This window comes from Zonotrichia albicollis, chromosome 4 (genome assembly GCF_047830755.1).
Source record: "Zonotrichia albicollis isolate bZonAlb1 chromosome 4, bZonAlb1.hap1, whole genome shotgun sequence".
Lineage (NCBI taxonomy): Eukaryota > Metazoa > Chordata > Aves > Passeriformes > Passerellidae > Zonotrichia > Zonotrichia albicollis.
Window position 1 is genome coordinate 61,571,064 of NC_133822.1, and position 17,766 is coordinate 61,588,829.

The following is a 17,766-nucleotide window of genomic DNA, read 5'->3' on the forward strand; positions in this document are numbered from 1 at the left end:
CCCCGCACACAGCGCGCCTGGCGGGCCCCACAGCCAGCCTGGGAGCGACAAGGACACCGAGATGTTTCTGCTTGTTTTCTTTAATATTTTACACACCTTTTAGTTTGGTTTTTTTTTTTTTTCCAAACACACCAGAAGTTCTCTTCTGCTACCGAACAGAAATGGCATTTTCTGTTTTAAAATAAAGTCCAACATTTTTTTTCAAAAACACTGTGCTCAGCAGGACTGAGGCAATCTGTGTTATTGCAGAAGAAGAAAAAATAATCCCTGTCTCTTCTTTATCTTTTCTTTTTTTTTTTTGGTCCTGATTTTCCTCTAACCTCGCCATCAGTTGGGGTAGGTAGGGAGTTAGGGGTGGTTGGAGTGGGTAGGGACTAAAGCAGGAAGAACAGCATTTTATTTTGTGGAAGATTTCCACTGGTCTAACTCAGCTGGACTTTTGCTGGGATGGTATGGAAAGTGCTGGGGAAGCAGAGCTCCAGCCCCTGTAAATTCCACTATTGTCAAACCAGCAAGAGAGCATTTTTACAAAATCAGCGTGGCACATCTCTTGGCAGAGAACAAAGCCACAGCCAAAATGTAGGGCATATTGCACATCATCAGTGTCAGGTAGACAAAAGGAATGACTTATTTTAACGACTTCTGGACAATAGATATTTCTTTTATTGGTTTTAAAATAGCATGCTTTGAGGCTGGTCATTTGTATGAAATGGTTATTTGAACATCAGTCAAGTAATTTCTTTAGTAAATTTTCTCAACAATGAAGTTTCAGGCATACTGTAATCTCTAAGCAAAGGAGTACTCAGTGGGAGCATTACACAAAAAAGGAGCTATTTATAGATTTTAGTTCTAAAAGATGATATAGATATATAATACTTTGGCAGTTAGTGCTTAATGTATTATATTTAACCATGTTCCCCTGATGAATAATTAGGTGGCACTGTCTACATTAGCAGATTAGTAAAGTCAGTGTGCTAACAGAGGTTAACTCCTTTGATAAGCAAATGTTTGCAATTGAAACAAACATATAAAAAAGATTACATAAGTAGCAATATCAAATTATTTAAAGAAGAAATAACATTATCTGCACAATAACCAATACCTCATAATACATCTGTATCAAAGTCAAAGAAATGAATTTGAGAACTTATTTGAGAAGATTGAGGCTTATTTGAGAAGTTTAAGGCTTGAGAATGGCTGCAGTTGAATCCCATCGATTATTTACTTGGCTGAAAAGGTGCTACAAGAAGGTGTGGAGTCACTCTTCCCTGGAAACGTGGCAGCTGACAGAACCAAAGAATAAGGGATATGCCAGCCCTCCCAGTGTCTCAAGAAGGCACACAGTTCCTCTTTTCCTTCTTTATTTCTAATTTGTCTTCTGATTATCCCTTTTTTCATATATTAAAATTGCTATTCCCATTAAGTAGAGGTCTTCCATAGGAAGTATAAATATCTATACCTACAGGAGTTCGCTTTTTACTATTGTCTGTGATGAACTGACCATTTTTCCTTCTGTAGATTAAGTTTGTCATGAAACAGAATGTGTTTCATAGCCACACATATTCTAAATGTTTCACCATGACCTAATATGTTCTAAATTTACAATTTTTAATTCAAAAACATTTATATTTCTTTAAAGATAAATCAGCGAAATAACTTGGTTTCATAATTACACTGTCTAGGAAAAACATATGCTGTACCTATTTATTTTGCAAACATCAGAAACCAAAGTACCTTAAGAATTTGGGTGCATTGGGCCTGAACAGAGATGATCTTGTTGACCTTATTTGCATATGTGACAAATTTCTTTGCTAGCGTCTCTAGCATATGACCTCAGCTTTCCTGTCTCTCTCATAGCTACATCTTTTTACTAAGTGAAATCATGGCATTGTACTATGATTTTAGGCTTTATTGAAAATGAAAACATTTCCTTTATGTAGTTACAGGAAAACTAGATGTACTGCAAGCCTCATTTAGCATCTTACGGAAAACTGAGATAAATTAAAATAAAGTAAAATACAGAAGCAAATCCTTTCAGGTTCTTTACCTTTGTTCTGTTAATTATTGCCTCTGGCAAGAGATGTTCTTCTAATTAGTCATCAGTCTTGATTCTCAGTTCTGGTATCAAAGCAATTTCTGGTGACTTTTAAAAGTACTGTTTCCCTGTAAGCCTAAACTTCATGTTCATATGCTATAAACTAACACTTCTGCCCTAGCAAATCTTTCCATGGCACTTTGAATGAGCCAGTCTCAGATTATGGGCAGATACCCAGCTCTCCAAAATTTGGAATATCTGTGGCCATAAAAGTTACTTTTCTCAGCACAGTAGCACAGTTGTAGGAAACGCTTTGCATTTGATAGCACCAGTATTACAGTGCTGTAATAAGTAAGATGCAACCCTAAGCCTTCTTTTAAATATTATAGAGAGGAAAGAAAAAAAAAAGAGCAGTTCCTTAGAGAATGCTACAGGCAATTCGCCTTGAAGAAATTGGAAGATATGATTTTCACCAAGTTGTGAGTCTTTTACATAATTAGAAACTAAAATGTGTAAGTACAACATTAAGCTCACTCCTTTCTTCTCTCCTACCATTTCCAAACAGGTGAGAACATATATGAAAAGATCTTCCTTAACATGACATTCTGTTGGCTTTCTGACTGGTGTTATCAAGTTTTGTATAAACAGTATGGGTGTGTGTCTGAAAGAGAATGTATTCTTTAGTGTTTGTTCAGTGATGTGGTAGAATTTAAAATATATACATTCAGCATATATTTTTGTGACTCCACCCTGTTGTTATCAAAAGTTAATTTTCAAGCAGCCAAAACAGCAAGTCTGATATGAGATGTCTGGGTAACAGTGAGTATGGAACTTAAATCAGTGCTCCACTTTTGTCGCAGAATGAGGCCTTTGCCGGGGTCGAGCCATTTGTCGGTGAGGGGAGACTCAGACACTCAATATGAGTGATAAGCAAATTCCGTTTTATTGAAGAGAGCATCAGACACTTATACAGCGAGTAATAAGCTTATGAATATTCTGTAAGCTAAGCAATCTATTGGTTAAACTATACCATCAACTCTTCCTCATTCCTTAGGGGTTACATCTCTCTTTTCTCATGCCTCTTTCACTGTTTGTTATTATACTACAGCTAAGCCTCAAGGACATGCTATCAACACAGGTGCAGGACTTGGAATTAGCCATGGTTTTGTACTTTTCCATTTTCTAGCAGCTAAATTCCCAACATCCTTTTAGTAGAGAAGCGTCTGAGGAACATTTCCGACTGAGGTTGTACTCATGGAGATCAGGAACAAGCATCACCAGCTGGAAATTGTAGCTGTCCTGAGAAAGACAGACTACAGATTTTATTGTTCATGAGCTGCATTGTAAAAGGTCATGAGCACCACTCTGAACATCTTGTGACAGTATGAGAATTCTTCGACACAATAACCCTCCTCCAAATGTAACTTTTTGTCATAGAAAACATATGGAGTTTTCTTCCAAGTTTATTAATGTTTCATTTCAGCAAGATATTTTTCATGATCCACAGGCCGTCAACCAGATCCTATATCTCCCATGGCAGAGCTCCATGCATCATTGCTGCTCTCTCAAAAAAAGTCAGTTCCTCCCCTCCCTCTCAGCCCTCACTAAACTGCCTGTATCCTGTCTCCATTAGCTGCACCACCCTCCTGTGTGAACTATGCCATGACATCACAGTGATCCCAATGAGAGGTTGTAGTTCTGAAACTGCATTCAGACCTCTTACCCCCCTTGAGGATTCTCTATGCTGTATGCATTCATGTACAAGCATGTCAGACAAGGCACCAGGTTGAGCTGATGTCCCAGGAAAATATATGACAGCTTTTTCCATAATGCTATACCACTAGCACTCTCTTGTTGCTGTGTATTCTTTGCTTGAGCTGACCTCTTTCACTCTGTTCTGTTTATTACACCACATCCCACACCCACTTCCCTACTTGACTGTAGGCCACCATCTCTCTCCCTGTTGTTTTGTCATTCCTAATTTACAGCTCTTACCACTCTTGTCAGTCACATGGCAGAGCTGCTTTAGCTCCCCTCTGTCAGAAACACCCAGTTTGTTCCTGGCTCTTGCTGACCTTAGAACCATGAAAACCAGATCCCTGTTATTGATGCCAGCTGCATGATTCCGGTTGATGATCTGCAGTGTCTGTCCGCTCCTCCTCAAGACCTGTTCTTCCTTTCTCTGGCAGGATCAACCAGAAAAGCACCTGGCCCACCATGTCCTTGACCCTGGCTACCAGAGCCATAGAGCTATGCCTAATATGTTCACAGCTTCCCATGGTCGATATTATTGCTGCCCACGTGGAAGAGTAGCACAGGATAATAGTCTAAGGCTCCACAAATCTATCTTCAGTATCTGAGATACTGTAGAAGAAGAAAATGCCCTAGGAAGAAGAAAATGCCTTTTGCCAGCAGGTGAGGTCAGCCCATGGGCACCTTCTCGCCCATAGCACGGAGAAATGCCCTGCCCCTGCTCTCACTGGCAGATTCCACCCAGTGTTGCTGCAGGTTCAGGCTTAGCTGGTGCAACTGGTTTCCTGGACCAAGCTCTGGGAGCCTGCTGCCAAGGCACACAGTATTTTGTAAGTGCAGATCTGCAGAGAGGAGTGGGAGCCTTCCTCCTGTTGCCAGAACCCACAAGATTCCAGCCTTCTTTCCCCCCACCTGTGTGAATGTGTGAGGAATGTGCTCTGTTTTTGCAACACATCACAAATGATGAGAGAGGAATTGATGGACAGTCTCTCCACATCCACCCATGCTTTAGTGCTTAATCAAGATAACCACTCTCTCTGTCTTCCAACATACAAACCATTGCCAGTAGTTACCATATCTGTGTTTTTCTAGTGGCAAGGAACGATTTCATCCTCTGAGAAACTTCTCAGGGTGATGGGGCAGAAAGACAGGGCAGCTCAGCAAATATCTGCATGTACTCAGTTAGGCCCTTAGGTGCTACTATAATAAAAAAAAAATAATCCTGTGTATCCAGAAATAGAAAGCAGCCTGTATAATGAAGGATTCTGCCAGCTCACACATTTTTCACCAGGATGGAATGACCAGAACCCATCCATCTAAGCTTCAAGTGATGAGTAAGATAAAAAGTGCAGAGGCACTGGTGATCATTCCATTTCTACTGTCATGCTTGGCTAGACCACAGAAAAGAAATTGCATCCTTAGCTAGATTGATAGGAACAGCCCTGAAAAGGGGATTCTAGCTCTAACCACAGAGTTACAGAACTGGTACCAGAGGCATCTGAATGTCCTTGAAAGTGAAAAAGAGAACTTGGACAGCAAACACGCTTTGGGTGCAACAAGACCAAAATGCAGAAGGCTTCAGGTCAAAGGGGTTTATCTAGAGACCAGACTAGGCTCAAGTTAGTACAGGCAGCTCAAAACTAATGAAAGGATTCCTGGAAACTGCAGCAATAAATAAAAACTCCATCACTGTGTATCTGACACTGAGTCAGATACACAGTGATGCAGCAGAGCTCATAAGATCACCCAGCAAAAGTGATCTCTTCAAGGGTCAGAAGACACAGTACTCTGAGACTAAATTACTGCAGCTTTGGAAGTTTGGATGCTGAGGTTAGAAAGCATTGCTTTGCAGTTGTGGGCAAAAGAACCAGAAGCATGAGAATTTCTGGGCTGACTTAGAAGTTGCTGGCTCCTCATTTAACCCATATGCCCTCTGATACTGTTCACTTGCTATCTTCACACTGGGGCCATGCCTCTATATCTATGTAGCAATGGTGAGCATTGCTGAGCATCTCGAAGTGGCACAATAACATTCACAGGGAAATGCAAGCAGACTTTGGCTTCTCCTGCAGCTAACCAACACCTGTCTCAAAAGCTCTTCTGGCTGGAACACAGGTTCAGCCTTTCTGAGCAATAAAACAAATGCAGTGAAGCCTTTCTATTCACCACAGTCATGGTGGTTTTCTGAGCTCAGCAGTTTAGGATGAAAAAATATTTCTCAATGGTTACTTCCTTCTACTACAGAGTTGATAAGGTCACTTAAACTCAGATGTCTTTGAAGGAGGCTTACCTCAATAGCCAAAGAGGTATGGTATGAGAACCTGCCTATTTTGATAATGGTATCAATAAGCAGAGTACCCTGTCAGAACTGACACCTCCTTTTTGCAGCAGGACAGCGCCTCCCTATGCATCACCACTTTCAGCTGTTTCTCATGCTGCTGGCATCAATACTGTACAAGCCTACCACAATAGATTTTCTGACAAAATAATAGTATGATTTTTATTGAATTTTAAAACCTTATTTACATGTGATGCAACTACAGATAACTTACATTTTAGTTCAAATAATAACACTGAAATAATGTTTGCTTTGATTTGCAGCAATGTGCTGTACAAATATCAAAGGAAGGAAAGATGTTGTGAGATACAAGAAGATGCAGCTTGTAAGTCATTCCAAGGCAGGCACCCTTTGGTGCTGTTGTGTTTTGTGCTCTGCTTTTGCTGGGTCTATTCACCCAGTTTGTTAAACTTGTGTTCAAGTTTCAACTTGAATACTAGTTTGTAGATTGTCCAGACAGAAAAATCTCCTGGATCCCTGTACCCCCCCTTCCCTCTCTAAAAATGCAGAGGTGCACAACATCCAGAGGAAGGAGAACTTCTCCAAAGCATGAACTTCTTCCATCAGGTCTGCACAGCAGGCCATGGCCTGTCTTTTGACCCCGTGTCTCTGTAGGAAACCTCACTAGCTCTACACAATGTGACTTTCATGTGTCTTGCAGTGTATGTGCACAAAACATCTTGCACTTCTGAAATAAAATGCTAACAGTCCCTTCTAGCAACACCCCTAAAACAAAACGGACCACAATTTTGGGTTTCAGCATTTGCATTTGCCGGAACCTTGTCTTTCTTTTTCTTCTTTGTTTCTTTTTTCCTTGTTTGTTCATTGGTTTGTGGGATAGGATTTTTGTTTGGTTGGCTGGGTTTTTTTTCAGAGGGAGGGGTGTTCTGGGGTTTTTTTTCTTATTTTGTTTTAATTTTCAGCAATAAGTCTTGTTAAAAGGAAAATCTATTAACTACTTAAAATAATCTAGACATTACTTGAATTCTAAACTTTTATTTCTTGCAATCAGTCTTTTATCTTGCAAACAGAGCGTAAAGGAAGAGAAAAAGAAAACACTGGAGGAGTGAAAGTCTGTTCTGCTGTTGCACAGTTAGTTTCTAAGCAAGACACACTGAAATAAAAGTCACTCAGCTTAGACTAGACAGAATTGTTACTGTAACAGATTTGCATTACAAAGTATTCTATAGGGGCCTGAGTAAATATATGTATTGCAGTAGAAGATCTCTGTATTGTATAAGTGACCCTGCCCTGATTCTAGTTATTGTGAATGGCCTGCAGCTGTGATGTCCTTGATTGGGCAGCACCTGTAGCCCTTGGAGGTAGCTGGGATAAAAGGGGGGGTGGGGGATTCAGGGGGAGCTGGAGAGGAGCCCTGGTGGAGGAGCAACAACAACACTGCTGTGAAGAGCTGCTGTGACAAAACCACCCAGAAGGTATGAGACTCTAGAAATATGATAATAACAATATGAATAACAACAATTGGTGACCCCAACACTCTAGAAATGTGATATACAACAGTATGAATACAACCATTGGTGACCCCGACGTGATAGAAGATAGGACAGCTGAGAGCTGTGGCAGCCTGAGGGCTGGGACAGATATGTAGAAGAAAGAAGCAGGAGCTTTGAATCAAGGAGCTGTGACAGCAGAGAGCTGTGAGAAGCATAGCCTTTGAGGAAAGGAGCCTGAGAAGATCTAGGGAAATGTATGTATTCAAGACAGCTGAGAGCTGTGGCAGCCTGAGAGCTGGGACAGAAAGATCTAGGGATATGTATGTCTTCAATGTATTCAAGACAGCTGAGAGCTGGGACAGAAAGATCTAGGGATATGTATGTCTTCAATGTATTCAAGACTGTTGCGGTGTGTTTGTTAAGTTCATTGTATTGTTCCCCTGTTTGCTGTATTGTTCCCCCTATTTTTATGTAAATGGTTCTGCCCTCCCCAGTTTTCCTGCCATAGCCCTGCCACTCATTTTGTTACCATAGTTACTCCCGCCATTGGTTCTGTCACTCCCTTATGTTATGTAATTCCTCCTCCCCTTATTCCCATATATGTAACCTGGTTTCTCCTCCCTGGGCCCAGTCAATCACCCTCACACCTCCCTACTTGCCAGAAGCTTCTACTCACTCTGGGTGATGATTGGCTGTGGTCCCAAGGCTCCTCCCCTACAAAGTAACTATTGGTTTTTCCTTAATGTCTGTTATGTCTCATGCACTCCCCTGTTTTCCCTCATTGGTTCTGTAAAAACCACTCCCTGAGACACCCCCCTTCCTTTAAAACCTCGCTTCTCCCTCTTCTCTTGGTCACTCCCTGGTTGGCTTCTTGCGATCTCCAATAAACCCGACTTTACCCCCGGAGAGTGTCCAGCTCCTTTCTACTCGTCTTGGTAGCAGCGAGACCCGTCCGCAGCCAGCACAGCCTGAGGCCATTAGACGCCGAAGGGTGCTGGCAGGATTGCAGCTGGGTGTCGGCCTTCCTCTGCTAGCCGGACACTGACCTCTAAGACCAGATACACCCTTGCCACACAAGACAGCTGAGAGCTGTGGCAGTCTGAGGGCTGGGACAGATACGTGTATTGTACAGCTGAGAGCTGGGACAGATATGTGCATTGTAACTGTGTAATTGAAAAATGTGTTAAAAGAAAAGGGGGAAATATAGGGGCCTGAGTAAATATATGTATTGCAGTAAAAGATCTCTGTATTGTATAAGTGACCCTGCCCTGATTCTAGTTACTGTAAATGGGCAGTAGCTGTAGCCTGTAGAGGTAGCTGGGATAAAAGGGGGTGGGGCATTCAGGGAGAGCTGGAGAGGAGCCCTGACTGAGAAGCAACAATAATGCTGCTGTGAGAAAACTGTCCAGAAAGCATGAGACTCTAGAAATAGGATTACAACAGTATTCTTTTTTTGTACATTCCTGCTTCTAGTGCTGTATTTCTGTTACAATTCACTGAAGATATTTCTCTGAGTAAAACAGTTTAAATTATCCCTAAATCTGTTCCTTTAAGAATTTGCTAGAACTGATTAGTTGATCAGATAAAGATACACATAGTTTTCATAGAGTCCAGGAAGAAGCTGAAAGGGGTCTCCTAATTCACTATTCTACTTCCCGTCAGAATCATGAAGGTTTCCTTCACACTCCATCTGCTGAGGAAGAGTCTGGTCTCTCTGGATCATCCATGCCGTTACCTATCTGTTTATGATCCTAATGTTTAACCTAAACCTTCCTGGTTGTAGAGCATGTTCATTTCTTCCTCTCATCTACAGTGATCTCACACAGAGAACCATGTGTTTGCTTTGCCTGTGCTGTTTTTGTTTGTGCTACTCTTCTTTGAAGATTTTTTTTCTTCTGTTTTCTCTCAGTGTTCCCTAAACAAAACTGTCACACTCCCTCTAATCCTTACAGAAAATGTTTTACAGACTTTCAGTCTCCTCTGGATTGCAATTTCTTTGAAACATGGTAGCCAGACCTCAATACACCTTTCCTATTTAGGCATCACTAACATAAAATTATCTATGGCACAGAGAATCCTTACATGATATTTTCTTCCATTTTTGCCACAGCAATTTCATTTATTGATGCTTGTCTGTGGCTGTATATGACCCCTGCATCCTCATCTCTGGATTTGCCACCCAGCTGAGAGTTTCCAGTCCTATATTTATGCAGCTGATTTTCTGAACTCTAAGTTGTAGATTTTTTTACATAATTTCTGCTCTCTGTCAAGGTCTTTTTGAATATATTCCTGTTCTCCAGAACACTCACAGGCTCTTACAGGTTGGTTGTAGCTCCTTATTTAGCAATGCAATATCCATCATCAGGAATGCCAGTGGGAGCAGTGTTCTTTACTAGAACCAGGACAGGATAGATTGCTGGGAGCAGCACAGGAATTTTGGCATTACACAGCTGAGTGCCTTTTTCTTCCAGCAGTACTGCACCTGTGTCATGGAAGTTTTATCCAGGTCTTATCTGCCAAGATTGCACCTGAAAATCTCAAAAAGGACAGAGTCCACAACCCTCTTACCATATTCCAGCCACCACATTTCTCCTATCTGCATGGCCTGTTGACTTGGTTAGATCACTCACCTAAATAATTTTATTTTTTCTTTAGCATAATGAGGCCTCTGATGATTAACTGAGGAAAGATATTTAGTCTTTGTAGTATTTGAAGAAACATTTATTCTTCATTAACATAATTCTCATTGATTTCACAGTAACAAATGACATTAGTCTGACACTTGACCACTTACTGATAAAATATATTTACTGTCACAGCATGGTTTTATACTTAGTACCATTTTAGAATTGAAATAACCAGAAAATCCTACGTTTTTAAATCTGCTTTTGGGACTACAAGATTTTATTTCTTGTAGCACTATTAGAAGCTAAGTGAATAAAAACTGCTTACAGAAAGATATACGAGGATTTCCATAGGAAATATCCCTTTCCTGTATTTAGGACTAATCTGGTATTAATGCCTGTCTTTAATCAGAGGCAGGCTTCTAGTCCAATTAATTGTTCTAAACTTAAGAGCATTTATGGACATTTCTGAAATGTGGAGTAGAGATCAATTAATTATCTTCTGGTATCAGCTTCAGTTGATAACAATTTCAGTAACTGAAGCTTGAATGATGGAGCTGGAACTTAGATTTCAGCTCGAGGGAGGAGTTCCTGGAGCAAAACCTCAGAATCAAATGCCATGGAATGTTCAGTGCTTTGCTCATTAACCTGATCCTACCAAACCCTACTGGAGTGGAAAAAATACCCTGCAAATAAAAAAAACCCAAAAAACAACACCATAAAAATAGCTTTATCTGCTTCCAAGGGAGAACAATCTGGCTAGAAAACTTGTGGTGAAATATTTCCTCATCAGGGTATGCCACCCATTGAAATCAAAATGTTCCACAAAAGAATTTCCATTTTTGACCAATTTCCAATGGAATCTAGGCAGGTTTCCAAGACAAATGAGCCTGCCAGTTCTCTTAACAGCAGTTTGGCTGGTTCTAGGAGATCTGGAGCTTCCAGGCTGCTTTGCCTTGGGTTTGACAGAGTGCTGAGAGCTGGGAAGGCAGGACCCTCCACTTGGTGGCTTCTTGGCAATCCCAGTTCCCCAGACATGTGGGGGTGAGGCTAACAGGCTTCCCCAGAACCGAGGCATCCTGCCATGAAAAGACTTAACACTTCTTGGTTTCATGCCAAATTTTGAAATATTAAAATCCTCTATTGTATAAAGAAAAATTGCATTTCTTCCAGATGCTCTAATGAGTCTTTATTCCAGATCAGAGCCTAATCCTGTAAGCATGTGCATATCTATTTATCACAAGCTGTTGTATAAAATTACACTGTTATTAATGAAGTTCTGACAGGCTGACTATATGCAGATATGCAAAGGCCATACCCAAACATAAGACAAGTCAGTAGATCTCATGTTGATATGGGCATATAGCTATTGCTATTTCTAACCCTTTCTTCACAGTACTTAATAACTGACTACTTCTTTCAATATACATTTCAAGTACTAATACATGATATTGCATTTTAGAAGCAAAAAAACTGATATGGAAATGTTACTGGTTTTTTAGAACCACAAAAAATAATATAATGTTTTCCTGTTTCAAAGTCCAGCATTTTCTATTAATAGTCTTAGTTAAAATTAAATGCCTTCTTCTGTGCCTTAGATGATCATCCAATTCTGTCTTCAGCCAAAGGAAATAACAACTTCATTGCCTGTTCTTTATACTTTTCACTTCCCACGTGCTAGTCTTGCAGTCAAGGGAACTACAGCCCTTGCAGCTCAGCTCGCAGAGTGAGTATGTGTCTGTTTCTTCTCCAATCCTATGGGATGCTCTTGCTCCTATCTCAAACTTAGCCTAACGAGGCAACAGGACCTGTGTACTGATGCTTCTTTGAATTGATGATCTACACAAAAAGGAGAGTAGAAAGCAGCTATGGAGATGGCAGTGACTGCAAAGCCACACCAGATTTTTTTGAAAAAGGCTTCCTGCTCTTTATATGTTTCACAGTTGTTAGGTATTTTCATACTGAAATATTTTGGGAAAAGCTCCAACATCCCTTTTGTGATGCAGAATGTCAATATACAATTATAATTACTAATTGTGATGAAAACTACTAACAATCCACAAAATCAGGGTAATGGTGGCCTGCCAAAGAGTAGAGATTCAGTCCAGGATGATTTTTGGAAACTTGATGATAGAGCCAACAGAAACTTCATACAGTTGTCAGAGCAGAGGTGCAGAGCTCTGCACCTGGAGCAGGATTACCCCACACACTGAGAATTAACTGGCTGAGTAGCAGCACTGATGAGAAGGGCTCATGGTGGTCACAGTGAATGTGAAGTTGAGTATGAGCCACTAACATGGTGATGGGGTAGGAGCATGTCAGGGAGTTTGTCCAGCCTGAAGAAAAAGCTGAGAGAATAATAGAATTGCTGTTTTAACCTGTATAATGAGGGAGGACTTAAAGTAAGACAAGTTATAGTCCTCCTTTGAGTGAGTCAACCTCCACGTTTTTATGATTTAATTAAAAATGTGTTTTCTAAAATTTTATTTGATTAACATTCAACAATTGTCTAACTGAAACCAAGACCCTGGAAGTTCCTTTATTGCAAATAAGCAGGATATTATGGTAGGCTATACCATGAAAAAATATGTTCTGTTCATGGTTTTTCCTGACCTTCTTTCTCCAAATATATAGTATTAGCCATTGTCAAATACAGAACCAAAGGGATCATTGACTCATCTATTAGGGAAAATTGGTTCTAGATTCCTAATGGAAGTAACAATGGCTCTTATGCATTTGTAGAATGTAAATATTTGCTGAAGGTAATAAAAATCTGACTGTCTTCCAGTCAACAGTCACAACTTGTGACAGAGTAAGTTCAGATACTGCCTCTGAGGCAGAATGAAATCACAGTATTATGCAACATCCAGGAAAGTTTTCATATCAATTTCAGTGGAACAGCATTCAAGTATATAGTTTTAATTTGTCCATTTAAGGAATTGTAAAATAGTGCTAATTTACCAGTCACATGACAAAAATAGAGAATATGAGCATTTTAGGGACCAAACTATGCAAAAGAGTGTGCCTTTTGAAGGATAGATGTGTTTTGGCAAAGACAAGGCATTGAGTGCATTCACTATTGACTAGTTAGTTAATACTCCTTGCACATATTGAGTTTTAAAGTATCCTCACTTTCACTGTCATGCTGAATACACTGCCATGCCATCAGTATTGTGGAGATCCTGCCTCCTTTGAAATCATGGAAAACTTCCTGTCACCTTTATTGGCCAACACCTTGTATGAACATAACTCTATGAACCCCATGAGGCAAAAGTTTAACAAATGTGAGCAAGAGCTGCTGGCAGAGTTGTATCTAGTATCAAGCTATCTGTTTTGTGGTGATTAAACTTTATTTCTTGCTTAAGCAAACATCCAGTCATGTTATGGGATAATAACTGCTGTGCCATAGATGGAAAATACAGAGTGACTGGGAGGCAGATGAAAGGCTGGTGTCTGAGCCTACCTCAAAACTGAGGCTTTTCTCCCTGTTGCAGCATTCCTAGGCTAACCTACCCTTCAAATTTCTTGCCTCAAGTGTGATCTTATTTCTTGATTTTCTTTCCAAAATACCCGGTCTCCAATTTTCCTCTCTTTGACTTCAAGCTAAGCTGAATTAGTCCCTCTGTGGATACATTTTCATGTACTCTGTTGCAACATTTGTGTTTAATGATCTGTTTTTAAATAAAACTCTAGGGTTTTTTGTTAAGCAAAACCTCTGTGTGGTTTTGACTTAATCTGGAATCTATGTATCTTTAGGCTCCTGCTAGTATTTTTCTTGGCTTGCTTTGATAGGTCTCATTTCTCTGTATGTTGCAGTGCTTGGGAATTCCACTGGTGACTTTTCTTGCTCTTGGATAGGATTTTTCAGTCTTAGAATTTAAAACTTCTCCAGGACAGAAAAAGGAAATATTGGGTTCAAGAGCAAGACAGGGAGTTATTTTTCCTGAGTCAACTGTTTCAATCAGGTGACTACCTGGTCAGTCAGAAAAACGCAGCTGAAAAGGCATTTAAGAGGTATAAAGTTAGGTTCAGGTCAGTTTGGCATAGAGTGAAGAACTCCACCCAGATGAGTCAGAGATATCAGCAGAAGTTTAGTTAACACCTATCCTCATAATTTCTTACATTCTTACATCATTTCTTTCCAGTCCAATACATCCCCTCAGACTTCTTGGTCTCAGTCTAGTGTATATAATGTTTAAACAGTTTCCAAACTTTTTGAAAATATCTAAGAATCTAAATTGGTTTAGTTGAAATGTAAGAGGTCATCCTTCCCCAATTACATTGCAGTCTGGCATTACACCTGAGCTTGCATTGGGACCATAAAAAAACTTAGTCAGCAGCACAGCTCTGCCAGGCATTGCACACTCCTGCTTTACCCAGTTCAGCAGCTGGTTACTGCTTTCAGGAATCACCTTCTGAACCACTGGGGTTTTGCCCTTTGTCAAGGATTTCTGAGTATCTCAGAGTCTGCATGTCCACAAGTCCAGGACATACAGCTGCCTCTCTAGTGCTTACTTGTGCTGTATGTGCAGGCACAGCCTGAGAGGTTTATAGCATGTGGGATCCACTGTGCAACTGATTTGTACATGCACTGGAAGACTCATTTTGAACACTGGTTTTGCAGCACATGCATTGAATCTCAGTCTGCACGAGCTCTGTTGTGGGGTCCATCAGGCTCCATGCATGTGCAAACACAGATGATCCATGTCAGTCTGACAGAAGATTGCAGGGGTGGTAGGCAGGGTCGAACAGATGACAGTCTTCCTCTGACTCCATTGAGTTCACCAGCAGAATGACATGCTGCTCAACACATGCCTGCAATATCACTGGTTTCTGGCAGTGTAGATCCTTTCCCAAAGGCTGCAAGATAGTTTGAAATCAGAGGGTCAGGGTGCTCAACACTAAGGAAGAAAACAAGTATTCTCATCTCAGTCTCATACCCTGGTAAAACCCTTGTAAAACTTCACAATCAACATTCAGAATAAATGGCTATCCATAAATTGTTACTTCTTTAAGACCTGAGGTAGAACAACATGACCTCCCCCTCAAACCCCTGTGACCAAGATGGGCATTTGCCACATGATCAGAATAGAAAATGTGTCATATGAAGAGACATCACTGTGGCTACTTGCCTTACATGCTTGATAGCCAGTGTGTTGGAAACTTTCCCACCTTCCTATAAGGACACAATGCTGTCATTTTGTCCCAATGCTTTGAGAGCTCTCTCCCACAACACAAAGCAAGGAATAAAATGTAAACCTGTAAATCAGACAAAACCAAACCATTAGGCTTCAATACTGAAACAGTTGGTGATGCAGTAGCTGCTAAAAACTAATTTTGTTTTCTTCATATGCAAGCAAACCACTGCACCTGCCCACAGAGCTTCCTGAGTTTGAGCAGGCTGCACACATATAGGCATGGTACAGAATATTTCTACTGTAATCATTTCCATTGTGTAGCAGGGCTAGTTTTGAGTAAGATGAGCAATAGTAGAATCATGGAATGGTTTGGGTTAAAAGGGACCTTTAAAATTCATTCAGTTCTAAGCCCCCTGTCGCTGGCAAGGACACCCTCCACTAGAACAGGTTCAAAGTCCTGTTCCACCTGGCCAATTGCAGTGATTGGACATGCAAGACTTGTCTGGACAACCTGTTCCAGTATCTTACCACCCCCAAAGTGAAGGGCTTCTTCCTAATATTTAATCTAAACCTACACTCTTTCTACTCCTACCCCTACTTGTCCCTGTAAAAAGTCCCTCAGAGGGTCCTTTGAGAAACTAATATAATTATTTCTTCTTCTTCCTTTTTGCTGACGCACACTGCTAGTTGGAGATAACTTCTGTTGCAAAACATAGCTGTTGCAACACCAGGAACTACCATATGATTTTCCCCACTAGACTGATAAAGAAAACTGTGAAGCAATATCAGTTCAACCTGAACTGCAGTGGCTTGAGGTATGAAAGTCTGTGCAGATACAGGCTTTTCCACTTTGGTTTGCAAAAGCACTCCAGTCAGGATGAAGAGCTTGTAAGCTGTTCTGATCCCCAGCACAGGCAAAACTGAAACTGTCAGCCCTGATGATTATTGTGATGTAAACCTAGGCCTGTGAGAGATAACTGTCTCAGTTTTCACTTAAACTCCAGATTAAAAAATTCATTAGTTCCAATTGTACTATGCCTTTTAGATCTTCAATATAAGATCGTGGAAAAAAAAATCTAATTAATTTTTTGCAACTGTTGCTTGATGAAAGGAATATTAATATGGTGGTAGCAGGTTTCAGCAGTTAACACTGTAGCCTTGACATTTCTTATTAAATATTTAACTGCTGGAAATGGTATACTTGAGAAGTATCTGTGAAAATGAAACCTGTTTTTGAGAACACAAGGTTGATACTGTAAAAATAAGGATGAGGATATGGATAAAATAAATATTATAAAGTTGTCCATTTTTTTATCTCTGAGAAAAGATTTTTATTTTTTTGATATTTATTTGGATGCATATTTTTCCTATGGGGCCAAAAGTTTGTAGACTCACTAAAACAAGTGCATTTAATTCACAGACTGGTTTGGTTTGGGGTTTTCTTTCAGATTGTATGTAAAACACTCCTTGTGTTGGTAAAGCAGACTACTTTTGAAAGATGGTGGTCTAAAAACGGCAAACAGGTGAAAAGATGGAGAACCTCACAGATACCAAAACTTTTGTCCTTCATACATGACCTCAGTATATTTTTTTTTTTTTTTGCAGTGATACTATATGCATTTGAGAGTTAAAAGCTGGTGCTGATCAAAGCCTCTGTAGAAATTTTTCCCTGACAACCAGATGAAACTTGGTAAATTAAGAATTGTTCCTCTGGTTCTTGTAATAAAGAGCTACTACTACTACTACAATATTATTATTATTATTATTATTATTATTATTATTATTATAAAATAAGTAATTTGCCTAAGAATCTTCAGCTCTTCTTTATTTTGTGTTTACTATACACTGCACTTGTTTAACCATATTTTACTGCAGCATATGGTAGCATTTAAATTTTGATTGTAGCAAGGCCTACCCCAAAACACCTAGGTTTTGGGATAGGAATGCTCTAAGCTGCTGAAGAGGAACCTTGGCAGGGACTGCTTCTCAGAGAAGGCTAACACAAGTCTATCTCTAGCTGTTTCTGAGGACAGCAGTTAATTATTTTCTGTTCAGTATATTCAATCCCTTGAATTAGAGATCACGTGAATTTTCCTAGTAAAGGTTGGCAGAAATACCAATTTAAAAGCTGATTAATAGGACTGTAGTAATCTTGAATGAAATCTCAAAAGCACAAAAAGTGGATGAACAATATACTGATCACAAATAATGACAGCAATACAATTGGTGTTGTTGTATTTATTGGTATTGTTGTATTTAAATAGTAGAATAAGGTTCCTGCATACATACCTAGAATATACTAAGCACTTTATACCCTAATTCTTTCTTCAAAATTAATACATACAGAATATCAAATCTATAAAACATATCACACCAACAGGTCAGTAATTAGAAAAACACAGTTGACTCCAGATGGAAGTCAACC